Here is a 27,611-nt window from a genome sequence, read left to right as displayed (position 1 = left end):
TGGTCCAGAGTGCCCAAAATCGTGTCCATTAGAAAAAATAGGCATTGTTGGATAGGGCGCATGGAATTTGTCCAAATATCCAAAAGTGTTTATGAAACCTTCAGCCAGGAAATCTGTGTACAAATGTTGTAGTGAATGAGCAAGTCCATAGTAAGTGTGGGACTGTTTCTAATCGTTGACCACATCTTGCACAATGCGGTGAGGCTATCGATATCTTTTGAAGATTCGACCTAGTCGGGAGCACACCCAATAGGCATCTCCATAGGAATACCCTTTGCTTAAGTGGAAGACCAGAGCTCCATAAGCTTGTAAGCCTATTTTTCCACCAGGATTGCGTTTTGTGTATGTTCCATAATCTATCACCAACTTGTTGATCTCCATCTCATAGTGCTGCTATTGTTTCCACATCCAGACGGCCTCATCTTGAACATCCAGTATTAGAGCGAAGGTTCTTCATTCTAATGTCGGACGTCATTTGTCTTCACCAGCACTCTTGTTACACACTCCCTAAGGACTTTACGTTGATCCAACTGTTGGAGTAGATTCAAGATCCTTGTCGGAAAGAGATCTTATGATCGACAAACTTACAAGATCATATTCCGTGAGAAGAGATACCTCACCGATTCACATTCCATTGATCTAGACCACCATTCAAGTAGGCTAGCTGGCTGTGTTGGCTGTGCTTCTTCTCTGTAGTTGTAGTCGCTCAGAGTGGAATCTTGATCACATCACCACCATTTGTGCTCCATCCAGCTAAGCGACATTCAGACAGGCTAGTCGGCGTTGTCTATTCACTCGTTGTAGTCACTCGGAGTAAGATCGATACTGCAATGACACCATTAGTGCTTCATCTGTGATCGACCCTTTGATCGGCCTCATCTGTGCTCAATTCGGCTAAGCAATTGTTGGCATAAAAGGCCAACTCCGTCCACTTTGTATCCTTAGTATGAACACATCTTCGAGTTTAATAGGGCTTATGTATATATAAACCCATCTGTAACATTGTGAGAGGTGGAGTTACAGAAGAGAAATGCATTTTACCATTAGAGCTAAATCATGTCTACCTTACCTTCTACCTTCTTGCATATCTATACTCTGTCTGTGTTGCTTGTTGTACACATCTTCTTAAAGGTTCTCACATATCCTTCCTCATATCATAGAAAACAAGTGATATCAGAGTGAACTTGTTGTCTGGTGGTAATGAACAATAGAAAATATTAGAAGAGAAGCTATCCGGTTGAGAAAAAGACTAGGTCAACAACATCTACTTTCAGAAAAATGGTGACACAGTCTTGCAAGAATGTGGAAATCCGGATGTTTGACAGAAAGAACTTCGCCCTTTGGAAAGAAATGATGCAAAATGCTCTTATCATCCAACGACAACTTGAAGCCATTCGGCACAACACCAAGCCGACTTCAATGTCTACTGAAGAATGACGATCTATGGACGAGATAGCCAGATCAACCATTCGGATGCATCTGGCCGAGAATATGTATTTCAACATGGCAAAGAGGACGACAACATTCTCTTTGTGAGGGAAACTTCAGGCTGTATACTAGAAAAAATCCTCCTCATCGAAGTTTATACTGATTCAACAGTTATTCAACATGATGATGAGAGAGAAGAATTGGGCAACCTTCCACATCAACACCTTCAGCCGGGTGTTGTCTGAGCTCTCTTCCCAAGGGATTAACTTTGAAGAAGAAGTGAAAGCCCTTGCCCTCCTTTTGAGCTTGCCGATGAGTTGGAGGTATTCTGCACGACATTCACCAACAAATGTCCAAAGCTGAATTTGGACAAAATGATCGAACAAGTCCTCACTGAGGACATTCGGTGAAAATCAATGGGACTCACCATCGATGAATCGGCAAAAGCTCAGTACTCGACTGAGCCAGTCGGAAGAGCCAACCGAAGTACTAGTCCATCGAGGAGGAATGAAGATCAATTGCAGTCAAAGTCGAGGAATAGTCGAACAAGTGATTTCTGCACTCATTGTAGAAAGACCGGTCACAAAGTTTCTGATTGCTGGTCGATAAAGAGAAAGGAGAATGGTCGACGATTCAATCGGACACAAGGACAATCCGATTTGAACCATTCTCCTAATGGCAACCAAGACAATATTGCTGAATCTCAGTACGGAGAAATCCTTGCCCTGGAGGAATCGTCGACCGGTGAAGTCCTATACAATGTGCAAGATGTGCAAACGTGACTGTTGGATTCCAGAGAACAAAAACGAGAAGAAGAGAGGCGTTACAACAAAGCTGAGAACAACACATAACAAACTTGGTGCTCAAGTCCTCAATCATCCAACTCCACTACTCAACGTGTGGTTACGCTTCTTCTACGCGGACCCGTGGGCTTCATCATTTTGGTTTCTTCTCTCTCACTCATGTGTTTGTGAGTGCAATTGTTATTCTTTGGTATTTTGGCCCCACTTTGTAGGTAGTGTTACTTTCTACATACCTCTACTTCACTCTAGATAGCATATCTAGAGGTAGAGCTTGTATCTTCGTTGTATTCTCTTTGTTGATAGTGGACTGTTTTGGACTTTGTGCCATGGTTGTTTCTCTCATTGAGGGTTTTTTTGCATTAAATATTGTGTCATCTATCTTGTATCACTTTGTGCATTTTGTGTTTTTATTTGATCATTGCTCCTTAATATTCTATCTTAAACATGATGCTCGCTACACTCTCACGCTTTCATACCTATCACATAGACCCACGTTCTATTAAGGGCTTGGGTCACATTATGTCTTGGTTGTAAAGAAGGACGCATCAACAAGGACATCATACAACTAAAGGACACACGAAAGGGAAGTAGCAAGTCCCAATTGAGGGAAAGGGTGAACCCGACGTGAAGGCAGCATGAAGGAAAAATGGAGGAGCAAATGAGGCTTATGTGTACGATGATGGAACAAATGATGCAAGAGCAAGGGATGATGGCAAGCGTCGACAAAGTCGTCGACAATATTTTGGCACGAGTAGGAATCTTCGAAGGTATAAATTTAACAAGATTTTTGAAGATTTACAATGAAGAAATGCTTAAACGTGGTGTCGATGAAGCTACCAAAATTAATAGCTTTAGTCGAGTCTCTACGATTGGGCTACAACAAAGAATCTAGGAGCTACAGATGGAGCATCAAACATGGGCGTCTTTCGAAAGAGCATTACTCAATGAATACAACCTCAACGATATGTCAAGGATGACAAGGCGAGCTTTCATGGATTGGGTAGAGTCTGACAAACATTTATGTGTTTTTGAAGTGCTAAAGGAGTTTTCAGAAAGATTTGAGCAATTAAATGTTAGGGATAGAAACATAATAATGCCAGATAAAATAATATTGTTTCTACAAGCTACTAATATTAAAGATAGGAAAGACTTGGGAATGCTTCTGGAAGATCAGAATAGTCTGAATGGACTTACCGAAGACTGGGAGGAGGTGAAAAGGGATTGCGTCCATTTTTGTAAAAGAAAGTTATGGTTTATGGAGCTGCCGGAGAGGAAGGGAGACGAAACGGGAAACGACTCGGGAGAGAAGAAAATAGAAGATTCACTCTTGCATGAGTTGGTGAAAGGCATGAAAGACTTGTTGATCAAAGTGACGAAGCTAGAATCGGGACAAAGCTCAACTTCGTCAAGGCAAGGAGGTGGAATGGTCCGAAGGTGTATGTGGTGTGACAGTATCGACCATCAGAAGAAAGACCGTCAAGAACATAGGGATGCTCTTAATCATGATAAAATCTATTATCAAGATGGTAAGATTCACTCGACTGAGACTCGACAACCACTTCAACTCAACTTCGGGCGAGGTGGAATGAAAAAGCTAATGGAAGATGCCAAGAGAGAAACAACTCAAGCGATACAATCCATCGCAACGTTAGGGTTGCGTGTAGAAGACTCATATGGTGGATCTGGCTTTTGGCAAGATGTGATGGATTATGCAAGAAAAGGGAAGGTTCGAGTGGATGAATTAAAAAGAGCAGGAGATGAAATACGGAACTTCATTGGATGGAATGATCCAGTGGATGCACTATCATCATTCGCCCAAGTGAATTCACAAGAGGTACTAGTGGAAGAGAAGCGAAAGAGAGCTGATGAGGCTGATCTGGCAAAGAAACATGAGACACGAGAACAAAAAAGAAGGGATATTGGAAAAGGGTGCTCCTGAGACGAAAGAAGCTGATAGAGTAAAAGGGAAGACAGGTCCATCTTTCAAGCTTGCTTTAGACATAGAAACAACGACGGATATAAAAAAGGTATTAGAAACAAGAATTTAAATAGTAAAGTAGAATTTACTTTAAGAGAAGTGTTGGGTATAGCAAAGAAAGAATTTAATGAAGTTATCATAGATATTATTAGAAGAAAGAGATAGGTGACGGAGGAAGTTACGGGAGGGTGTGCAACAACACTTTGAGATTTGTATGGTGGTACCATTAACACTGCAAGTGCAAAAATCAGAAATGATGTTGGGGTTCATGAAGAGGATATGAGTCACTATACAAGGGACCATTGGGCTCAAGCAACAACGAAGGCCCCTGCAAAAATTGGGGAGCAACAAATTCCATGTATTGCTTTGATCGATTATGGATCTGAGATTAACATGATGTCGTCGGAATTTTACGCTCAAGGACGGTGGCCGATCGACAAGAATCATGGGTGGAAGATAAGAGCTGCCACAGAGACTACGAAGGATCTATTCGGAGCATGCCCCAATGTGAAGGTAACAATTGGTGATATGTCGGTGAGTCAAAATTTCTTTGTGTAGGATCGATCAACCTACCCCGTCATCCTTGGTCATCCTTACATCACTGCAGTCAGGATGGAAACAAAGGTGATTGATGATGGTTCGGCTTTTGCGAGAATCAAGAGTCAAGATGGAAGAAAGATAGTTCAATTCTTAACCATGAGGCCCAACCACGAAAGAAATAAAGAATGTTTGAGGGAACATCCAGTTCGGGAGGTGGATGAAGAATTTTCCCAGGATTTTTAGATAGGGCTTTTACAAGTAGGGGCTGTGATAGCCGAAACATAAAAGAAAACCCCATAAATAATAATGTAAATAAAGATATTCCTTGTACAATCTCATCTAGTGGTGCTACTTTTATGCTAAACGTAGATAATGATAAAATACAAAATGCTTTCGAGTACTTTAAGTGTTCTGGATTAATAGATGATGATGAAGAAATTCAGGATATGTTTGAAGAATTAAGTTTTGAAGATACAATAACTCATCTGAAAGCAATGGAGGACGACAACAAAATTCAAGTTCCTGTCCATTCGATCAAGATGGACGAGGTCATTGAAGAAGTTTCTCGAAAGGATCATGAGTCACATGTCTTAACAAAGTACAAAACAATGGAGATGAAGGTTCGTCCTATTGCTGCTCGACTTCCAGGGGATAGTGAAAGGGCAATCAAAGAAGCAGCCACAGAGCCAATGATTAGAGACCCACGAAAGGTGGGACATGTGTTTATGTTGGGAAACAGGTCCCTCCGGATGGGAAGGAAGAAGAACAGTGCCGATGAACAAACTCGGCCGAGGCCGAAACCGTATGAGGAGGACCCGGCTACGGAGAGCCGGATGGTGCAGGCCCGGTATGAACCAGATGAGGAGTACCCGGCTACGGAGAGCCGGATGGTGCAGGCCCGGTATGAACCGGATGAGGAGTGCCCGGCTACGGAGAGCCGATGGTGCAGGCCCGGTATGAACCGGATGAGGAGTACCCGGCTACGGAGAGCCAGATGGTGCAGGTCCGGTATGAACCGGATGAAGAGACATATTCGTAAATATGTTTCTGAGAGCCCATCGAGGCTACATTTGTAAATAGCCGAAAAGTCATATTAGTATAAATATGACTTAGGGAAAACTTTTAACTGTTGTTGTCATTTTCTTGTTGGTGCAAGAAGCAGAGACAATACGTAACGTTGTACAGAGAGAGAGAGAGAAAGAGGTCGCTGCCTCTGTTGTAACCGCCGCCTGTGGCGAAGATCGTGAGTTCGAGGTCGTTGCCTCTGTGAACTCACTGTTTTGTACATTCTTACATAGTGACAGTTTGCAGCCTGTGGGCTGCCGTGGTTTTTCCCCTAGTTTGGGGTTTTCCACGCAAACCTCCTGTGTATCTTCCTCTCCTTTTGTGTTGTGTTTTATTTCCCATTTTCTGTGTATCTTTCTACGCTCGGTTGTGGCCGAGCGTCGCGCATAAGGAATGTCGGGTTCCCGTCAAGTGGTATCAGAGCAAAATCGACACAGAAAATGGACGAATCATTTGGCGGAATGTTCAAGCTCACCGGCTCCAACTATTCAGTATGGAAGTCGAAGATGAGGGACATGCTCGTTGTTAAAGACCTTTGGCTACCGGTTCAGTTCGGGGACAAGAGACCGGACAAAATCGACGCCGCGATATGGGAGGTGATGCACATGAAGACAACGGCGTACATACGGTGCTTCATCGACATGAGCCTGTACAACAACTTCAATGAAGAGAGCAAGGTTCATGAGCTCTGGGAGAAGATCGGCATAATGTTCCGGAACAAAAATGTTGTCAATCAGGTGTCGGTATTCCGGAAGCTAGTAAGACTCCTGTACCAAGATGGCTCCAGCATGGCGGAGCACATGAATGCCTTCCAGGGGCTGATCCACCAGGCAACGTCATTGGAAGTACCTCTTGCCGATGAGGTACTAGCGCTACTCCTGCTCGGTTCCCTCCCGGATAGCTGGGAGACGTTGGTTGTCACTTTGGGCAACGCCGGGCCGGAAGGAAAATGGTTATCCCTAGCAAGAGTAAAGTCGAGCTTGCTAGATGAGGAGGCGCGTCGGAAGGATAAAGATACGAGCTCCGACTCCAAAGCGCTCCTTACCGAATCGGAACGCGGAAGACATAGAAACCGTAGTCCCCAGAACCGGGAGAAGTCGGGGACACGGTCAAAGTCAAGGGGGAGGCCCATTTGCTTCTATTGCGGCAAGCCGGGTCACTTCCAAAAGAACTGTCGGCATTTCCGTAAAGAGAAGGAAACCGACGGTACCGATTCGAAGCAAACCCCCAACCGGAACGGTAAAGATTGGAGGGGGCCTGACCGGAAGGGAACGACGGCAATCGCGGCAAGTGAAGAAGAGTTGATGCTCATCACCGAGGAGAGTGAAATAAACCTTGCCGGCGACGAGATGACCTGGGTGATAGACTCCGGAGCGTCGTTCCACCTTACCCCGGACCGGAAATGCTTCTCATCCTACTCAGCCGGTGATCACGGCTGTGTCCGGATGGGAAATGAAGGGACATGCCGAATTGTCGGCATAGGAGACGTGTGGCTGACAACACCAACCGGATGCAAGTTGCTGCTGAAGGATGTCCGACACGTTCCGGAAGTTCGTCTGAACCTGATATCAGCCGGTCGGCTAGATGATGAAGGCTACATGGGTAGCATCCGGAACGGTGTCATGAAGTTCAGCAAAGGGAGCCTGATTGTGGCTTGGGCCCAGAAGGTAAACACACTGTACATGATGAATGCCCGGTTATGTCCGGAAGAAGTGAACGTGACATCCGACACTGCCGGTGAGCTGTGGCACAAGAGGCTGTGTCATATGAGCGAGAAGGGGATGAAGAGGCTTGCAGATGACAACCTCATTCCAGTGAAGAACGTGCACTTGGAGAAGTGCACTGATTGTCTGGCCGGTAAGCAAAACCAGACCTCCTTTCGATCAAGGCCACCGATGAGACGTAATGCACCACTGGAGTTGGTGCATACGGATATGTGTCAAGTAGACACGAAGTCACATGCCGGAGCGCAGTACTTCGTGACGTTCATAGATGACCACAGCTGGAAGCTGTGGGCCACACCGCTGAAGACGAAGGATCAAGTGTTATCCGTCTTCAAAGAGCTCCACGCGAGAGTGGAAAGAGAAACCGGCCGGAAGTTGAAGGCGGTTCGAGCAGATAACGGAGGAGAGTACCGGGGGCAGTTCGAGGAGTACTGCCGCTCGAAGGGAATCCGGCTCGAATTTACCGTGCCGAAGACGCCGGAACTAAACGGACTGGCCGAGAGGATGAACCGGACCATAATGGAGAGGGTCCGGAGTATGCTAGCGCATGCAAAACTACTCAAGAAGTTTTGGGCTGAGGCACTGTCGACAACGACATACGTGATAAATAGATCACCCTCAGTACCGTTGGACGGAGACACGCCACAGAGAGTGTGGACCGGTAAGGAAGTATCCTACCGGCATCTGAAGGTGTTCGGGTGTCTCGCGTACGTGCATGTAGCTAAGGACCGGAGAGGAAAGCTAGATCCAAAGACCCGGCCATGCATATTCCTCGGTTACGGTGACGATGAGTTCGGCTACCGAGTGTGGGACCCGGTCGACAAGAAGGTATTCCGGAGTCGAGATATTATCTTCATGGAGGACAAGACGCTCGCCGACTGGGAGTCGGAGAAGAAGATAATGAACTCTGAGTCGACCGGTAAGGATAGACTCTACGATGAGCAGACCCAACCAGCAAGAGACCGGTTAGCACTCGAGGAACCAGCCGGTTACGGTGAGGATACCGAACCGGCAGATGAAGAGGTAGAGGAAGCTGAGACCGGAACCGGCCAAGACTCCAAATCGGATATGGATGAAGAGCAAATGGAGGAGCCGGTTACCGAAGCCCGAAGACGGAGATATCCTCTCAGAGAGAGAAGGGCCCCCCGGAGATTTCCGGATGCAGAGCATGTTCTGTTGACTGATGAGGGGGAGCTGGAAAGCTTTGAAGAAGTGAAGGAAGACACCCACATCCGAAAATGGTTAAGTGCCATGCAGGATGAGATGGATTCCCTGCATGAGAACCATACGTACGAATTGGTGGAGTTGTCGAAAGGAAAGCGGGCACTCTGAAACAAGTGGGTGTACAAGTTGAAACCGGGAGATGCCGGCAAACCCCGAGATACAAAGCCAGGATCGTGGTGAAGGGGTTCCAGCAGAAGAAGGGCGTGGACTTCGATGAGATATTTGCCCCGGTAGTAAAGATGACCTCCATCCGGACGATGCTGAGTATAGCAGCAAGCATGGACCTCGAGGTAGAGCAGCTGGACGTGAAGACGACATTCCTTCACGGCGACCTCGAAGAGGAGATCTACATGCAACAACCGGAAGGATTTGTGGAGAAAGGGAAGGAGCACCTGGTATGCCGGTTGAAGAAGAGCCTGTACGGACTGAAGCAGGCTCCCCGACAATAGTACCGGAAGTTCGACTCCTTCATGACTGATCAAGGGTACCACAAGACGCAGGCCGATCACTGCGTGTTTGTGAAGAAGTTCGAAGGAGGGGACTTCCTGATACTCCTCCTGTACGTGGATGACATGTTGATTGTCGGACGAGACCAAGGCAAAATACGGATGCTGAAGAAGGCTCTCAACCGGACCTTCTCAATGAAAGACTTGGGTCCGGCAAGACAGATGTTGGGGATGCACATCATTCGGGACCGGTCAGTGAAGCAATTATGGCTATCACAGGAGAAGTATGTGACAAAGGTGCTTCACCGGTTCAACATGTCAGAAGCAAAACTGGTCGGATCGACACTTCCGGCAAACTGCAAGCTGTCCGGCAAGCAAAGCCCGAAGACGAAAGGAGAGAAGGCAGATATGATGAAGATTCCATATGCCTCTGCCGTCGGGAGCTTGATTTACGCAATGGTTTGTACCCGACCGGATATTGGACACGCAGTCGGAGTGGTGAGCCGGTTCATGAGTAATCCCGACAAGGAGCACTGGAACGCAGTCAAATGGATACTCTGGTATTTGAAGGGCACTTCAAATATGTGTCTCCGATTGGGCTCCGGGAAACCTCAACTGGACGGTTTCACCGATTCGGACATGTCGGCTGATGTGGATACCAGCCTGTCTACATCCGGGTATGTGATGACATATGCAGGGGGAGCTGTTTCATGGCAGTCGAGGCTGCAGAAGACGGTTGCATTGTCAACCACAGAGGCGGAGTACATGGCGGCTGTGGAAGCCGGCAAGGAAATATTATGGATGAAGGACTTCATTGGAGAGCTCGGTATCCGGCAAGAGGAATACCGACTCTATTGTGACAGTCAAAGTGCCATCCACCTTGCTAAGAATGCGGCCTACCATTCTCGGACGAAGCATATCCAACGAAGATATCACTGGATCCGGGAAAGAGTAGATGACCAGGAGTTCGCACTGACGAAGATCCACACGGCCGAGAATGGGTCAGATATGCTGACCAAAGTGCTGACACCCGACAAGCTGGACGCATGCCGAAAGCGGATCAGACTGGTAAGACACCCCATGCCGGAGTACATGTGTTTATGTTGGGAAACAAGTCCCTCCGGATGGGAAGGAAGAAGAATAGTGCCGATGAACAAACTCGGCCGAGGCCGAAACCGTATGAGGAGGACCCGGCTATGAAGAGCCGGATGGTGCAGGCCCGGTATGAACCTGATGAGGAGTACCCGGCTACGGAGAGCCGGATGGTGCAGGCCCGGTATGAACCGGATGAGGAGTACCCGGCTACGGAGAGCCGGATGGTGCAGGCCCGGTATGAATCGGATGAGGAGTGCCCGGCTACGGAGAGCCGGATGGTGCAGGCCCGGTATGAACCGGATGAGGAGTACCCGGCTACGGAGAGCCGGATGGTGCAGGCCCGGTATGAACCGGATGAAGAGACATATTCGTAAATATGTTTCTGAGAGCCCATTGAGGCTACATTTGTAAATAGCCGAAAAGTCATATTAGTATAAATATGACTTAGGGCAAACTTTTAACTGTTGTTGTCATTTTCTTGTTGGTGCAAGAAGCAGAGACAGTACGTAACGTTGTACAGAGAGAGAGAGAGAGAGAAAGAGGTCGCTGCCTCTGTTGTAACCGCCGCCTGTGGCGAAGATCGTGAGTCCAAGGTCGTTGCCTCCGTGAACTCACTGTTTTGTACATTCTTACATAGTGACAGTTTGCAGCCTGTGGGCTGCCGTGGTTTTTCCCCTAGTTTGGGGTTTTCCACGTAAACCTCCTGTGTATCTTCCTCTCCTTTTGTGTCGTGTTTTATTTCCCGTTTTCTGTGTATCTTTCTACGCTCGGTTGTGGCCAAGCGTCGCGCATAAGGAACGTCGGGTTCCCGTCAGTTTACTCCAGAAACAATACAAGGGATGAAAATAGGAGGGGGTGACTTCCTATTACCAGTTGAAGAAAAGCAATTCAGGGAGATGTTAAAAAGGCATGGAAAGGCATTCACATTCTAACCTGAGGAAATAGGGTGTGTGGATCCAGGAATTGTAGAGCCCATGGTTATATTCACTATCCCTCATATTCCATGGAACTTTAAGCCAATACCCATGCCTAGGGCTAGAGTCCCTCAACTATTAGAACTTCTGAAAGAGAAGATAAGGATGGGTATCTTGGAACCATCGAACGCTCCTTACTCGGGTCGATGGTTCACTGTGTTAAAGAAAGAAGGACAACTCTGATTTATCCAAGATATGCAGCCTGTGAATAAGGTAACAATCCGAAACTCGGGAGTAGGGACAATTGTGGATGAGTTTGCTGAGATGTTTGTAGGAAGAGCTATATATTCAATGGGAGATCTTTATTCCGGGTATGATCAATTTCAACTTACTATCAAAAGTTGAGATATTACTTCTATCAAGACACTTATAGGGTTAGTACGGATGTGTACCTTGCCGCAAGGAGCGACCAACTCAATGGTGCATATGATGAATAGAATGAACAAGGTACTTTGTGATTTTATTCCTCATATTACAATGCCTTTTTTAGATGATGTTCCGATTAAGGGATGCAAGGAGGAAGAGAAGAATGAGGAATTGGATGAAGATGGTTGCCGACAATTCGTTGACGACCATATCAAGGATTGTGAGAAGATACTATCAAGGATGGAAGAAGTACATTTGACCTTATCAGGGGCGAAATCAATATTTGGGGCAAAAGAGATATTAATAGTTGGTCATATGTGTGGCCTGTATGGGAGAAAGCCACCCCCCACCAAGGTCAATGCAATTCAAAACATGCAAGAGGAATGGACATGTGTCTCAGAAGTACGAAGGTTTTTGGGGGTATGTGTTTTTTTACTGTAGATGGATTCCGCATTATGCCCATTTATCTGAACCTTTATACAGACTCCTAAGAAAAGGAGAAAGCAATCCCCCACCAAGGTCAATGCAATTCAAAACATGCAAGAGGAATGGACATGCGTCTCAGAAGTACGAAGGTTTCTGGGGGTATGTGTTTTTTAATGTAGATGGATTCCGCATTATGCCCATTTATTTGAACCTTTATACAGACTCCTAAGAAAAGGAGAAACATTTGAAGGAGTGAAGAGAATTCGGAGGCAATGAGGAAATTGAAGTCTTACTTGGCACAAGCTCCACCATTAAAGCAACCTGACTACACCCGGCCCATATATCTCACAGTAGACTCCAGTCCCATTGGAATTGGATGGGTGATAAGCCAACAAGATGGGGAAGAAAGGTATCCAATTCGATTCAGAGCGAAGGTTCTTAGTGGTCGACAAAGAAAATATGCACAGGTCAAAAGAGAGCTATGGGGGGTAGTAAAAGCAGTTAAGACAGATAGAGATTACTTAATTGGTGCTGAAGTAATAATAGAAATAGATTGTTTGCCTATTCTTGGTATCATAGCTAATTGTGATATTCCAGATCAAGCCATGTTAAGATGGTGTATCTATATTAGATCAGTCAAACCTGAAGTTAGACATATCTCTGGTGTTATTCTCTGACCGGACAAGGCCTAACACAAGGTGTCACGGAGACACTTCACCAAAGGATGATTACGGCATAGGATTAAGATTCAACGATTACACCGACTTACGTAGGTTACACAATTAGAGTGCTTTGGTTAATTACACGCGTAAGATATCACAATAAGTACAGAACGGAAATCAACACAGAAGTATAACACCATATGCTCTATTAATTATCCGCACCGATTACAATGGGGTCCGGGCCTTTAAATAGGTTTCCGGCCCATAGTACAAAACGGTGCATATCGCACCTATTCGGGATCCGTCCGGATCTGGAACGGCATACCGTTTCCAGTCCGTCCGTCCACACTATGCTTATTTACAACCCTACTTAATTAATTCCTTCACTCCGTATTTTGGACTCCTTGCCGGCCGGTAACACATGGCACGCCCGTGGGACAGTACCTTGTACGTCGAACCCTTCTCGGCCCCTTCATTGTTCACCCAAATTGTCCAAAATACTTTGTTCCAGAGTTTCCACTTGTTCTTCCGGTTGTGGTTGTTGCGGCTGTGCTTGCTGCTGCTGTGCTTGCTGCTGCTGCTGTGGTTGCGGTTGGGACTGAGGCTGTTCCGGCTGCTCTATAGGCGGCTGCTCCGTTTGTTTCTCTGACTCCGGCTGCTCCGTTTATCTCTCTGACTCCGGCATCTCCGTTTGACTGCTTCCAGTCCGGTCTCCTTCTAGTAACGGTTCCTCATCACTGAGGTTGACCGTAACCGGTTCGCGTGCTTTCTCTTCCCGGATCCGGGACCTCTCGTAGCTTTCAAACTGGATCTGCGCCTCCAACCTGTCGTCGTCCAGCTGAGCTACAAGTTGCCGGACTTGCCCTAGTTGGTCCTCTGCCAAGGCTTGAAAGTCTTCGGCCAGCTCATCTCTTATGCCGGTGAAGTCTTCGGAGGTCAGCATATAGCAATCATCTCCCTCCTTCCGCCGGTTCTCTACGTCGGCCCGGAGCAATTGGAGTTCTGCCGCGTTCGTGGCCCACTTGGTCCACCATTTGACGGAACCGTTGTCAATCAAGCTCTTGGTCTGGTTCAACTAGGCCCGCATGATATCCTGGATGCGACTTGCTCCCATTTGCGCTCTACTTTCCACCACTTGTCGTTCCTCCTTCAACTGCTTAATGAGATTAGCCGTATCCTCCGCCTGCTCTCTGTAGCGCGTCAGCTGCCCTTGATATGTTGTTTGCAGCCTCTGCAGTACCTCCGCCGCTCTTTCTTTTTCCGCCTGCTGTTGCCTGAGGAGCTCTGTCCGAACCTTCTCCGCCTCTTCCAACCGTCTTCTGGTTTCCGCTTGTTCCTTAGCGTATGCCGTTGCGGTCTGATCAACTGCTTGCCGGAGCTCATCTGTCCGTTCCTTGTGCTCCGTTTGCAACCGTTTATACTCCCGATGCAAGTGCTCAAATTCCTCCGTTTTTTGTTTGAGCTTGCTGTTGATCTGGCGATGGTTCCGGTCCTCCCGGTCCTTTACCTGCCGGAGTTCCTCTTTCAGGCACTCTACTTCTGTTTCGGCGTTCCTCCGGAGCCTGTCCTTCTCTTGCAGCATTTTCTCCTTCTCCTCCCTGAGCCGGTCGTACGCTTGGTGGCCTTTTCGTAAGCTCTCCTCGGCCCGGCGTAGATTCTCAGCAGTCTTTTTGAGTTCTGCCTCCGCTGCCGTCTTCAACTCTCTTTCGCGGCTCCTCAGCGCTTCTTGGGCAGCTAGCTCATCTTTTAAGTCCGCAAGCTCTTGGGCTTGTGCCGCATTTCTCTCCGGAACGGTTTCCGTTGCCGGGGTCTGATTACTATGTACAGGTTGATCTGACGCTTTATTCTGTACATTGCCCGGAGTCACCGGTGCTTGGACTTGTGTTGTCAACGCCAATTGAGCCATTTCCCTTGTGACCCTGTCCAAGTCTTGTTCAAGGCTCCGGATTCTGGACCGGGCCGTCTCTAGATCTACGGTTGTGACGAGCAACCGTTCGTGGTGCGCTCTCTCCTCCGCCTCTATGTACTCGACCACTCCGGCGATCTGCTCGCCTACCCACCGTAGCCACATGCTACTGGTGCCTTGCTGCTGTACTGGTCGGGTCGGCTCGTTCACTGTGGAATTGTCTGGCCTGAGTGCCTGTATCTGCCGTTCTGGTTCTACTCCTTGGCCGCCGTGTGTGCTGGCTGGGCTCGCCGGCTGTTGAGTTCCGGTTCTCGCCGTCTCCGGAGCCGTTGGAATGACTTCTTCTATAGAAGTCGACAAGGCCGGTTCCATACGCACCGGTTCCGGTTCCTCCCTTGTGGTTTGCTCAGGTTGAGTTGGGGACGTTTCTTCCTCTTGCGGGTACGAACGCTCCCCCGCTGTCCCGACGGTCCTACTTCTTGACCGTCGTTGGAGGTGCTCTTCTGGCTCCTCCGTTTCCTCTTCCTGGGTAACGGCATGTTTCTGTGGCGTCAAGGGTTCCGGTTCCTTCTGTCCCGGTCGCCGTATGGTTATCTTAACGGGTCGGACCGGTGACACCTCCTCCGGTTCTGGGAGCCGTTTCTTCCCTTTCGTCGCCTTCGACGCCAGCAGCTGCTGTCGTTTAGACGCGGGTTTCGAGGTGCTTCCTTCCGATAATCTTGGCCGCTTCTTTGGCTGGACGGTCTCGACCGGCAGCACGAGCAATGTTATCCACTGAGCTACGGCATGCCACAGCTTCCGGCCCTCCTTGCCGTCCTTTCCTCGTACCATGTCGATTGCCGCGCACAAACCGTCTGCAATCAACACCGGCTAGTCCACCTTGATCCCTTCATAGGTGGCTATGATCATCCCTGCCCGATTTTTTGGCATGACAGGGGGTCGGGGGTACACGTGGCCGTACTCATGGAGCACTCGAGCTATCTCCCTGAATAGCGGATCTTCGCCGCCCTGCGTTCGATAGCCTTTGCCGGCAACAGAGTACTCACCGAAATATCGGATGAGTTGCTCTGAGGTTGGGTTATCAATCTGAAAAATACCTCCCTCCGGAAGGCCTGTTAGCGCGCGGATCGCTTCCTCGGTGATGACTTCCGTGTCGAGCTCCTTGATGACCCGGTCGGCTTCTCTGTGCGGTGGTGCCTCCATGATGGTCAAGAACCCATCCAGTCCGTGTTGCCTGAACCATTTCCTGGCCGCTTCCGACAACGTTTGTGGTTCCATGTCTGCTTCGAGGTCGAGGAAAGATGGCGAGGTAGAGTGGTGATGAGAGTGAGAGCGAGAGAGAGGGAGTTCCGAACGTGGGGGTTCTCTGAGTGCAAGTTCGCGTTTGGTAAGCTTTCACCGCCTTGGTGCTTCTGTGCTTCTTGGCTCGCGAAATGAAAAGGTCTCCATGCGTTTTGCTTCTTCTCTGTGCGTCTTGGCGCCTTTTTCGAGCATGCCCACGTCGTGTACCAATTTAGTATTAAGTAGCGTGGCGGCTCTTAAATGCCCACTTCGTACCTTTTCGCTCCTTGCTTTCACGTCCGTTCATACCTCGATTTTTAATGATTTCTTATTATTATTATTATTATTTATTATTATTATTATTTTTTTATTTTTATTTTTAAATGACGGTATGTGATCTTACACATCCGTAGGTCCCTTCGGACCCTTACCGTTTTCTTTACGGGTTGCCGTGTCTTCCTTCGCCTCTGCTACGGGTTCCCCGTCGTCTTTTTCTTCCATCCGTACCGTTCCTTGTATAGTGCCGGTGGTCTGCATAAACGGGTTCTTTGGCATCGGTCCTTTATAGGGCTTTAATCTAAATCCGTTGACCCACTTGCCTAGCACTTCACCGGCAAGTGTCCCTAACTGATAGGACCCGTTGTATTCCCGTGTCAGCCAATACGGGCCTGTCCATCTGAACCGGAGTTTACCCGGCATCTTGCCCATCCTTGTTTGGAATACTAGCACCGGCTTTCCGATTTCGAACATCTTTTCATTACCTTTCCGGTGACGGTCAACAAACGCTTTCCGTCGTCGTTGCTCCAGTTCCATGTGTAGGATGCTGGCCAGCCGTTGCTCCTCCAGTTCGCATAGTGCTGCTAGCCGCATTTCTTCCGACTCCTTTTCATTCAGCCGTTCCCGTAGTTGGATCCGTAAGCTTGGTACCTGAAACTCCACCGGCACGACCGCCTCTAAGCCGAACGCTAACCGGAACGGCGTTGTCCGGATACTTGTTTTGTATGCCGTTCGGTACGCCCATAGCGCGCTATGGAGCTTTGTATCCCAGTCCGTCCGGTTTTCATTGACGATTTTGCGGAGAATGTTCTGCAGCGTTTTGTTGGTGGACTCTGCTAACCCGTTCGCTTGTGGGTAGTACGGTGTGCTCCGTTTATGGACCACGGCATAGAACGTTGTTAAGCTTTCAACTACCTGGCCGAGGAAGTGCCCTCCTTGGTCGCTGATTAATTCAATCGGACATCCATATCGGCACCAAATGTTCTCGTACAGGAATTTTGCTGTGGATGACGCGGTATTGTCTCTCAAGGCCTTAGCCTCCACCCATTTAGTGCAATAATCTGTTGCCACGATGACATAACGATTACCCGTTCTCATTGCCGGTGGCTTGAACGGTCCGACAAAATCCAACCCCCACTTCTGGAATGGCTCTAGTGGAAGTACCGGTTGGTGTGGCATCCGTGCTTGCTCCGTAGGCTGGCCCATTCGTTGGCATAGGTCACATTCCTTAGCATACTTGACGGCGTCTTTTAACGTCGTGGGCCACCATAAGCCGCTCTACCATACCTTCCTTGCCGTCGCTTCCCCGGCATAGTGTCCTCCGGCAACCCCACAATGTGCTTCCTGTAAGATTACTTGTTTCTCGTCACTACGGACTGCCCGTCTCCATATTCCATCTGCTCCTTTGTGGTAGAGAGTGTCCCGTAACAGACAGAAATTGCGGCTCTGCACCGCCAGTTGTTTCCTCTCGTCCCGGTTCATTTCCTCCGGTGGCAGGCCCGTGCTTAGGAACTGGTGCATGTTTGTCAGCCACCTATCTTCTGATGCCACCGTGTCGTCCGCTGCCGTTTCCGGGGTGATACGGAATAACTCTGCGTCCGGGAATTCATCCGATACTCCGTTGCCTGATTCTCCGGACTCTAACCGGCTCAGGTAGTCTGCTACGGCATGCTGGATACCGGGCCGGTGGAAGATCTCGAATTCGAACTCCTGCAACAGTAAGGTCCAACGGGCCAACTTACCGGTCAGGGACGCCTTGGACACTAAGTACAGGAGCGCCGAGTGATCCACATGGAAGGAGAACTTCCTGCCCAATAGGTAATGACGAAACTTTGTTACACTGTAGATCATGCCCAGGGCCTCCCGTTCCGTCGTCGAATAGTTCTTCTCCGCTTGGGACAGCTTCCGGCTGGCGTAATATACCGGCCGGTACCATTTGGGCTCCGTAAGTTGCATTAAGGCGCTGCCGATAGCGATGTCAGAAGCGTCAACGAACACATGAAATTCCTTGCTCCAATCCGGAGGCTGCACGACGGGTGCTTGCGATAAAAGTACCTTCAGGGCATTGTATGCCTTATCCTCCGTATCCGTCCATTGGAATGGTGTCCGATGTACCGCGGTGTGTAATGGTGTAGCCAAGTCAGCCAAGTGACGGAGCATCGGGCTGTGCCACCGGATCTGTCCTAAGAATCGGATTAGTGCTTTGGCCGTTTTCGGCGCCGGTGCCCCTAGTATCGCGTTTACTTTGTCCGGGTCGACCGCAATGCCCTCCTTACTTACAATGTGTCCCAGTAAGATTCCACTTGAAACTCCAAAGATGCATTTTGCTGGGTTTAAGCTTAGCCGGTATAACCTACACTTTTCAAGGCATAACCGTAGGTGCTGCAAATGGTCTTTTCCCCGGCTATAGACTGCAAAATCATCCAGGAAAACCTGCATGAAGGAAGGAATGTATTCGCCGAAGATCTCCATGATGATTCGCTGGAAAGTTGCTGGTGCCGTTTTTAGGCCGAACATCATTACTTCGGCCACAAACACCCCCCATTCGGTGACGAACGTTGTCTTCTCCTGGTCGTCAGGGTGCATCCGGATTTGATTGTAACCGCTGAACCCGTCTAGAAAGCTATAAACTTCATGGCCGGCGACGGCATCCAGTACTCCATCCGTGAACGGAAGAGGGAATGCATCCGTAATTGTGGCTGCATTTAGTGTCCTGTAATCTACACACACGCGGATTTTACCGTTCTTCTTTGGGACGACGACGATGGGGCTCAGCCACGTCGCTTTCTTTACCGGCCGGATGAAGCCCACTCTTAGGAGTTTGTCGATTTCCTCCTTCACTTTGGCGGCGTAGTTGGGGTTCATTCGGTAACGTCTTTGCGCCACTGGTTTCGCGTCCTTGCCTAAGTGGATCTGATGCTGATATAATTGAGGGTCCAGCCCTCGCATGTCTTCGTATGACCAAGCGAATACGTCGCGAAACTCCGTGAGAAGTTTGATCATCGCCGCTTTATCTTCCGGCTTCATTTCTTTGGCGATGTGTACCGGCTTTGATTCGTCCTTGCTTCCTAGGTTCACTTCGTCGAGCTGGGATGTTTTTACCCGTTGGGAAACGGCCATTTCCCGTTCCAATGCTTCCTGTGCTTGCCGTAATTCCCGAATCGAATCTTTGTCTGGTTCGGCTTCGGTGTCGTCCCGCTGCGGCAAGTATGGCGCTACGGCTTCAGCTACGTCAATCTCGAAGAGTGGTACGATCTTCGGGTGTTCCTCCAAGTACTGGGCTTCTTCGTCGTCTGCCAACCCTTCAAGCATGTTCACGCATTCCGCATACAACGGTGTGCATTCCTTACCGTTGCTCGTCCGTGGTTGTGTCGGTACCCGGACCTTGGCTTTTCCGCGCCGGAAGGTAATCATATTTTTCCGCCAATTTTGCTTCATGTGTGCTGTTTTCAACCATGGTCTGCCCAGCAACAGTGGGTACGCGCCTTGCGCCTGTAGCTGTAGCACTACAGCCGAGATGTGAAATGTGTGACCTCCTATGGTGACCTCCAATTTACGTATTAAGCCCGTCGGCCGTACAGAGCTCGTATCCGCCATCCGTAGCCAGAACGGACATGGCTCCCATTCATGTATACCCAAGGCATCACACGTGCGGAGGCTTATTACGTTCACCCCGGAACCTCCATCGATTACTGTGCCGGGAAGTTCGTGCCCTTTGACAATAGCTGTAATCACCGGACTACTAGTGTCCACCACCGTCGGTCCCTCCTCCGGATTCGAGAAAAGGACTGGTGCCGGTGGGGCTATACCGTCTGTCATGACCGTTTTTAGTCCTTCCGTAAATCGCGGCACGAGCTGCAAGAGTCTTCCTAATGGCAATGTGATCTGACATTCTTGCAGTGCTTGCCATGTCTCGTTTTCTGCGTGGCCAGCGCCGGCACTCCCTATGGTATTCGCCTTTTGCCGTTCCGCGTCCGCGACGTTCCTTTCATTGGATTCCTTCACCCATTCCGTCGCCTGTTTTCGTATGGCCTCTTGTGTTTCCCACTCTTTGGCCATGCCTTTCGACCGTGTGGTTACTTGCTGTATATCCGCCACTTCCGGAACCACCATATTAACTGCTGGTCGTTTCTCGTAGCTCTTTAACGGGCACTGGTTACTGTAGTGGCCTTCCTGCCTGCAGTAGTAGCAGTACTCTTTACGGGTATTGCTGGATTCAGCATTGCTGGTAGCCGGAGTCGGTCCCGTAGTGAGTGGTGCGTTCTGTGCCGGTTGGCTCCTTGGGGTTCCATGTTCCGGGTCCCTAGGGTGACCACCTTTCTTGAAATTACGTTTCTTATTATTCTTATTTTTATTTCGGTAGTCCTGTCGTGGTGGATCGTAAAATCGGCCGTAGTCCTCCTGGTGCCTTCGGTAACCAGGGGAATGGTCTCTGTCGTATTGCTCGTGTCGCCTGTTGGGCTCCCGATAACGGTCCGATCGCTCATACCGGTCGTAGTTATCATGCCGATTCCCGTACCGGCCATCATTCTCTTGTCTGTCTCCGTACCGGACATCCTGTGCCGGTCGGTACCGGTTCATTTTTTGCCAACGATCTTCATCTTCGTCTCGGCTGCTTCTTGGCTCGATCCGTCGGACGGGTGGTGCTTGTCGGTTTAACAGGTTATACTCGCACCGGTCTGTTGTATGACTCTTGGATTGACAAATCACACACTGGGTTCGCATGGTGCACTCCACTGCCGAGTGTCCGGCATTCAAGCAGATTGTGCATTGAATTGCCTGCCGGAACCGGAGATCTTCCTCGGTGGGTAACGCCCGTTGCAGTGTTCCCAGTGTAAGCCATGAGCTTGACTTTTCCATTTCTCTGACCCGGTCAATGACTTGGTCAATGGTGCTTCCTCGAAAGTCGATTACCGTACACACCGTGCGTAACGGTTCCCGGAGTGCGTTTAAAAATATCGTCCGTAATTCCTCCTCCGGGGGTGCACGGGTAAGCTGGGTATGCATTCGTTGGAAACGGATGACGAATTGGGGAATGCTTTCCCCTGCCTCCTGTCGGATCGTATAAAACAAGCCCACCATTGTCGTCTGGTCGACCTCCTTGTGGAAAAAATGCAAGAATTTTGCTTTTAATTCTGCAAAGGTTGTGATGGTCGCCGGGTCCTGCGTCCGCCGCCATCGTGTCGCTGGTCCTTCCAACGTGACCCCGAATTCCGCTATCTTCGAGCGTTCTTCTTCCTCCGGTGTCATTCGCTGGGACGTGTGATTTGCTTCCCATGTCTGCTCGAAGGCATGAACATGCGCTTCCGCGTCCGGATCATCGCGATACTTTGAGTATTGGAACGGCATGTCGTCGTCCAGTATTAGGCCGCGGTTTAGTGGCGTTTGTTGATATCTTTCCGGTTTCCTCTCCGGTTCCACTTCCGGTTGTTTTGCCGGTGCTTTTTCCGGTTCCTCTTCCGGTTCTTTTTCCGGTTCTTTCACCGGCTCGTCTTCCGGTACCTTTGCCGGCTCTTTCGTTGGTGTCGGTGGCTTTGCTTCTTCCACTTCCGGTGTTGGTGGGTTGACGGCTTCCGTTTGCGGTTCCGGTTCTGGAGTCGGCACGGTATCCGACCCGTCGTCCTCCGGGCCGCCGAGGGTATCGTTGCTGCTCTGGTAGTTCGTGTGCACGCTGTATCCCCCTTCGGAATCCGATTCGTAGGCTGAAAAGGCTTCTGCCTCGTTTTCTCCGCTTGCCAGCGCCTCCAGGAGGCGTTCGGTTTCCCGGAGACTACTTAGACTGCTTCCGTCGTCCTGGTCGCGAGTTTGTTGTAACCGAAGAGATTCCTCCGCGACTCTCCGGATCTCGTTGGAGAACGAACGATCCGAGCGAATTTCGTGCGCTGCTTGCTGGAAAGTCTCACGCCGTCTTTGCCGTTCGGCGAGGCGTCGAGCTCGGTCTGTAACCAGGTCGTGCGTTGGTCTAGTCATCCATTACCGTCGTTCGCTGCGAGAAAGCAGGAATCGTGGTCGCCAAAACAGTGTTATTCTCTGACCGGACAAGGCCTAACACAAGGTGTCACGGAGACACTTCACCAAAGGATGATTACGGCATAGGATTAAGATTCAACGATTACACCGACTTACGTAGGTTACACGATTAGAGTGCTTTGGTTAATTACACGCGTAAGATATCACAATAAGTACAGAACGGAAATCAACACAGAAGTATAACACCATATGCTCTATTAATTATCCGCTCCGATTACAATGGGGTCCGGGCCTTTAAATAGGTTTCCGGCCCGTAGTACAAAACGGTGCATATCGCACCTATTCGGGATCCGTCCGGATCTGGAACGACATACCGTTTCCAGTCCGTCTGTCCACACTATGCTTATTTACAACCCTACTTAATTAATTCCTTCACTCCGTATTTTGGACTCCTTGCCGGCCGGTAACATCTGGGAATAGAAATGCAGTAGCGGATATGTTATCAAGAGCAAGGTATAAGGAAGAGGAGATTCTAGATTCGGACGATGAGGAAAAAGAACAAACATTCTTCACCACAAGCATTACCTGGGAAGGAGGAATGCAGTTTCTAGAAGAGGAGTATGAAGAAGAATTCAAGGAAATAGGGAAGTATCTACAAACCCCTGACAAGTATAAAGATCGGTATGGAAAAGAGTTCGCACAGTTTCGCAAGAAAGCCCATAAGTTCTTCTTGCATGAAGGATATCTATGGCGACATCCGAAAACCAAGATTGGAAACCCGCAAAGAGTAATAGGTTCTAAAGGGCAAAGAAAGGAGATAATCAGAGAGCTGCATGACAAAGAATGGGTTGGTCATCGAGGAGTGTGGGCCACTTTCAATAAGATTATAGAACGGTTTTGGTGGCCTCGATACTATGAGAAAATTAAAAAGTATGTGGAAACTTGTCCCACTTGTCAATATTATTCAAATGTAAAATTTTGTGATCAGTTACACCCAACATACTCACCGGGGGTGCATTACAAGTGGATGATAGATTTGGTAACAATGCCACTTGGAGTAGGACAAAAAGATACTTGGTTCTTGCAAGAGAAGATCTAACAAATCAAGTGGAAGGACGTGCACTGCGAACAAAAGGGACATTAGGAGTATGCCAATTCATCTTGGAGGACATTGTTTGTATATATGGATATATCGGGAAGATACTAGCAGATAGAGGAGAGCTCAATTCTACAGAAGCTCAAGATTTTTTCGACAAAATAGGGATTCGGTTATCTTTGATAATGGCATACAATCCGGAAGCTAATGGAAAAATAGAAAGGGGACATGGGCCAATAGTTAAAGCTTTAGCAAAGGCATGTAAAGGATGGGTCAGTGATTGGCCAAAAGTCTTACCCTATGCACTATGGGTTGATAGGACAACTCATAGCACTATTACTGGATATATGCATGCAGAATTAATCACAGGACAGAAGCCGATAATGCCAATTGAAGAAAAGATAACTACATGGGTTGTGTTGCCTTGGGAATCAGAAATGAGTAGGGAAGATTTACTTGCTATTCGGATACGACAACCTCAATCTAGGATAGAAGACATAGAAAAAGCAACAACTAGATTGAAAGAGGCAAGAATCAAGAATAAGGACAGATTTGACAAGATAAAAAGAATACGACCAAGGAAGGTGCAAGAGGGAGACTGGGTATTAGTATATGATAGTAGCCTAGATAATCAATACAATACTATTCGGAAGTTCACAAAAAGATGGTTTGGACCTTATGAAGTTAGGAAAATAACAGTTAAGGCCACATATTTCCTCAATGAATTAGATGGGACAGGAATTCATATCCCAATTGTAGGAAAAAGGATTAAAATATTTAAAAGGAGGGAGTCACTAGAGCCCAAATTTTATGAAGAAGTAGAAGAACTAAAAGAATCGGAAGAAGTGTTGGATGAACTCTGCACAACCAATGTGTAAGTTTAGAGGGGGTGGGTGTCGTGAAGGATTTGCTTCACGATATAAAAATAAATTTAAATATTATATTTAATAATATTTCAAACACTTGAACCCACAACCTTATAAACCAAGCACAATGTATATACCACTAGGCTAGGCTATTTGTTTTTAGAAATGTTCTCAAGAATGTGCTCCACTATATAAGAATAAACCTAAATATTGTATTAAGCAAAATTAAGGGACTTGAACCCTCAACCTTGTATACCAAGCACAAAGCATACACCACTAAGCTAGATTACTTATTTTAAAGTTTTATGTCCATCATTATAGTTATCCCATATATATTTTCACACATGGGAGCTTAGATGAGCATGATGGCTATCATGCATCACATGTAATGCATGTGCGCCAAATGGTGATCATGCATCACATGCATTTCATGCATGTTATGCACTCACACATTATCATTTGCATGAGAACTATATAAAGAGAAAGAAGGGAAAACAAGGGAAGCAATCAAGAGAAAGTTAATAATCAAGTATTAAAGCTAGCTCATTGGGTGAAGAGCCTCGCGTTTTAAAGTTGAAGTCGTGGGTTCAAATCAAGGGTCGATAGAGAAAGGATTCATCTTTCTATCAAGCATTGTAAAGTTGGTAAAATCTTGTATTTTTAATATACATCATGTTTATATCATATAATCTTGCTTCTTGAATCATACATTGTATTTATCTTTTATCTATGCTCAGCTCTCTCTCACATAGTACTTGTAACTCTTCTTCTTGCTATCCTTAACCTTTCTAACATCACCACACAAGCCTTATTAAAATTTAAGTTTCTTCAACTCCCCTTAACCTTAGTCCTTGCGACTTTGTCGCATGAGCCACAACAACGCTATGCCTATCAATGGAGCAATTATTCAATAGAGGAGAAATTGCCTCTAGCAATGGAGCAAACCACGACAACGCTATGCCTATCAATAAGGTGCCCACTAACCTGACTCGTGATGCATCTGTCGGATAACGTGTGGGATGCATTTGAATCACCAACCGTACTTGATTCAAGGAACCTCAGAAATGCGCCCTCGAACCATCAAATTTAGCTGGGAGGCTGATTTTCGGCTCCTTGATAAGTCCTTGACCTTCGACCCTTTGTTATTGTAACACTATGATTGTCGAATGTAATTGTTGAACCCATCGTGCGAACTCCTCTTGTTGTTGTTGCTTCTCTATAGTAACCTTTTGTAGATCCCCAAGTAGACATTGATTTAAGATTCTCCATTTTTCCAACAAGAGTGAGATATGCTTCGGAGTTAATGGCGGCCATGGTTTCATGATGGTTACAGAGGAGGATGAGAGAGAGAGAGAGAGAGAGAGAGAGAGGGAATTCGAATCAAACTATCAAAACCAAGAATAAAAGATAGAGTGATGGAAGAAGGATATAAGGGAACACGAGAAGAAAGGAATGAAATGGTAAGAAAAGAATGAGTGTATTAAGATAGAGGAAGAAAGAGAATGGATACAAGATATGTAATGAGAGCTAAAGACTGTTGTTGATTCGAATTGATTTGAGAATACATGTATGCCCTTATTTATAGGTTCCTAAAGAATACATGTATGTTCTAGACCTAGAATGTTCTAGGACATTCTAGAACATTCTAGAATGATCTAGAGTTTTTACAATAATCAATCTAATACAAAAAGTACCTTTTATTTTCTCATATGACAATAAGCTATCTTAATGGTTGAGGTTTTCAATTATGGATTACAAGGTTCGAGGTTCACATAATGGCCATGTGTTCATGACAAGTTCCTCCATTTGTAAAGATCTCCTTAGTGATTAAGAGCTAAAACTTCCTCTCCTCTTTCTTGTAATCCTTAAGCTTAAGAGAGATTAGTGATAGTGTTTAGTAGAGAAACACTAATCTCTCTTCCTTGTTGGTGCTAGACCTCTTAGCAAGAGGGATAATAAACATATTATTTACTTCCATTGTCTACGAGAGCAAGTGTGAGAGAGATATTGTTTCTAATCATTTCTGTGAATGTAAACGTGCGGAAGCGTTAGACAAAACCGGCTTCGTCGGATAGCAACAGAGAATAAGATGAAGGTTTAATGGAGAAGCTTAATACACAGAGAGTATACGCGGGGGAGATAGAAAGAGAGAGAGAGCAGAACATAAACTCAATTAAAAAATATCACTCTAAAAAACTCATTGTACATACAACGTGCTACACAACACTATTTATACAAGTCCATAAAGGACTGACAAGTACTTCAATTTTCCTACATGCGACTGATACTAACTATGAGACAATGATTACCTAGTAGTCTAGGCTACTAATAGGCTTCCGGTTCCCGCTCGAATCCGGCTCTCCGATCCGTCTCCCCGATCCGGCCGGTTGTTTCCGGATACCGATCCGGCTCATCCTTCCGGATGCCGATCCGGCTTAGGCTTCTTCAGCTGATCCGGATCCGGTCGAGCTTGCTCGCTCAACACTCCCCCTCAAGCTCAACTTGAGGTCGAATCGTGGTGTTAGTGTCCATGGCAGCCAATTCTTCTACTCGGCTCCTTTTGGCGTTGCTCCGCCTTGCCCGCGCTCCTCGTCCGGTCCGGTTTGTTTGCGGCGACCCTTCTGGTTTTGCGCACCTCGACCTCCTTGGTCGGCTTGTCTGCTCAATAGGTTCATTTCAGCTCCCTCATTGGTGCGACTCCGACGCTTGTCGATCCGTCTGTTCCTCTGTGTTGGCGTCGACTTCCGCTGCGTCCGTGTCCGCTTGGCCTTTAGTTGATCCGGCTCCTCCGAATCCAACTGTTGAAGCGAATTGGCTGTCTCCGATTCGTTCCCGCTCTTGTCCGAGTCGGTGTTCTCCAACTCATCTTCTTGCTCGACAGAACCACTGTTGGCTGCTTCTTGCTACTCCATGCAACAACCACACTACCTAGAGAAAACATGTAATTGGAGGTGAATCGGCGATCTGATGCATCACCAGCCCAGTCGGCATCGGTATATCCGACTAGCTTCCTAGCTATACCGTGTCAGTATAACAATCCTCGATCCTTCGTGCCGCTCACATACCAGAGTATCTGGTGTGCGCACAAAAGGTGCTCGACGGTCGGCTTTTGCATGAACTGGCTGATCACTCCAATTGGGTAATTGAGGTCGGGTCGAGTGATTGTCAGGTATATGAGGCTTCCAACAATTTGTCGGAACCGTTTCTCATCGCAGGCCGGTCCAGAGTTGGGACAGAGCTTTTGGTTCCGGTCCAGGGGCATGGAGACAGGTCGGCATTCCGGCATGCCGAACTTGTACAACATATTCAACACATAGTGTCGTTGTGAGAGCAATATGCCGTCGGGGGTTCGGATCACCTCGATCCCAAGAAAATAATTAAGGTCCCCCAGGTCCTTCATTTCAAATGTCCGATAGCTGGGACTTTACTCGGCCGATTTCATTGAGTCCGGGTCCGGTGATGACTAAATCATCAACATAAAGTAG

This window comes from Azolla caroliniana, unplaced genomic scaffold (genome assembly GCF_043228905.1).
Source record: "Azolla caroliniana isolate FFs.n. ecotype wild unplaced genomic scaffold, voAzoCaro1.0.p SCAF_20, whole genome shotgun sequence".
NCBI lineage: Eukaryota > Viridiplantae > Streptophyta > Polypodiopsida > Salviniales > Salviniaceae > Azolla > Azolla caroliniana.
The sequence above is the reverse complement of the archived record's forward strand: the minus strand, read 5'-3'. Positions refer to the sequence as shown.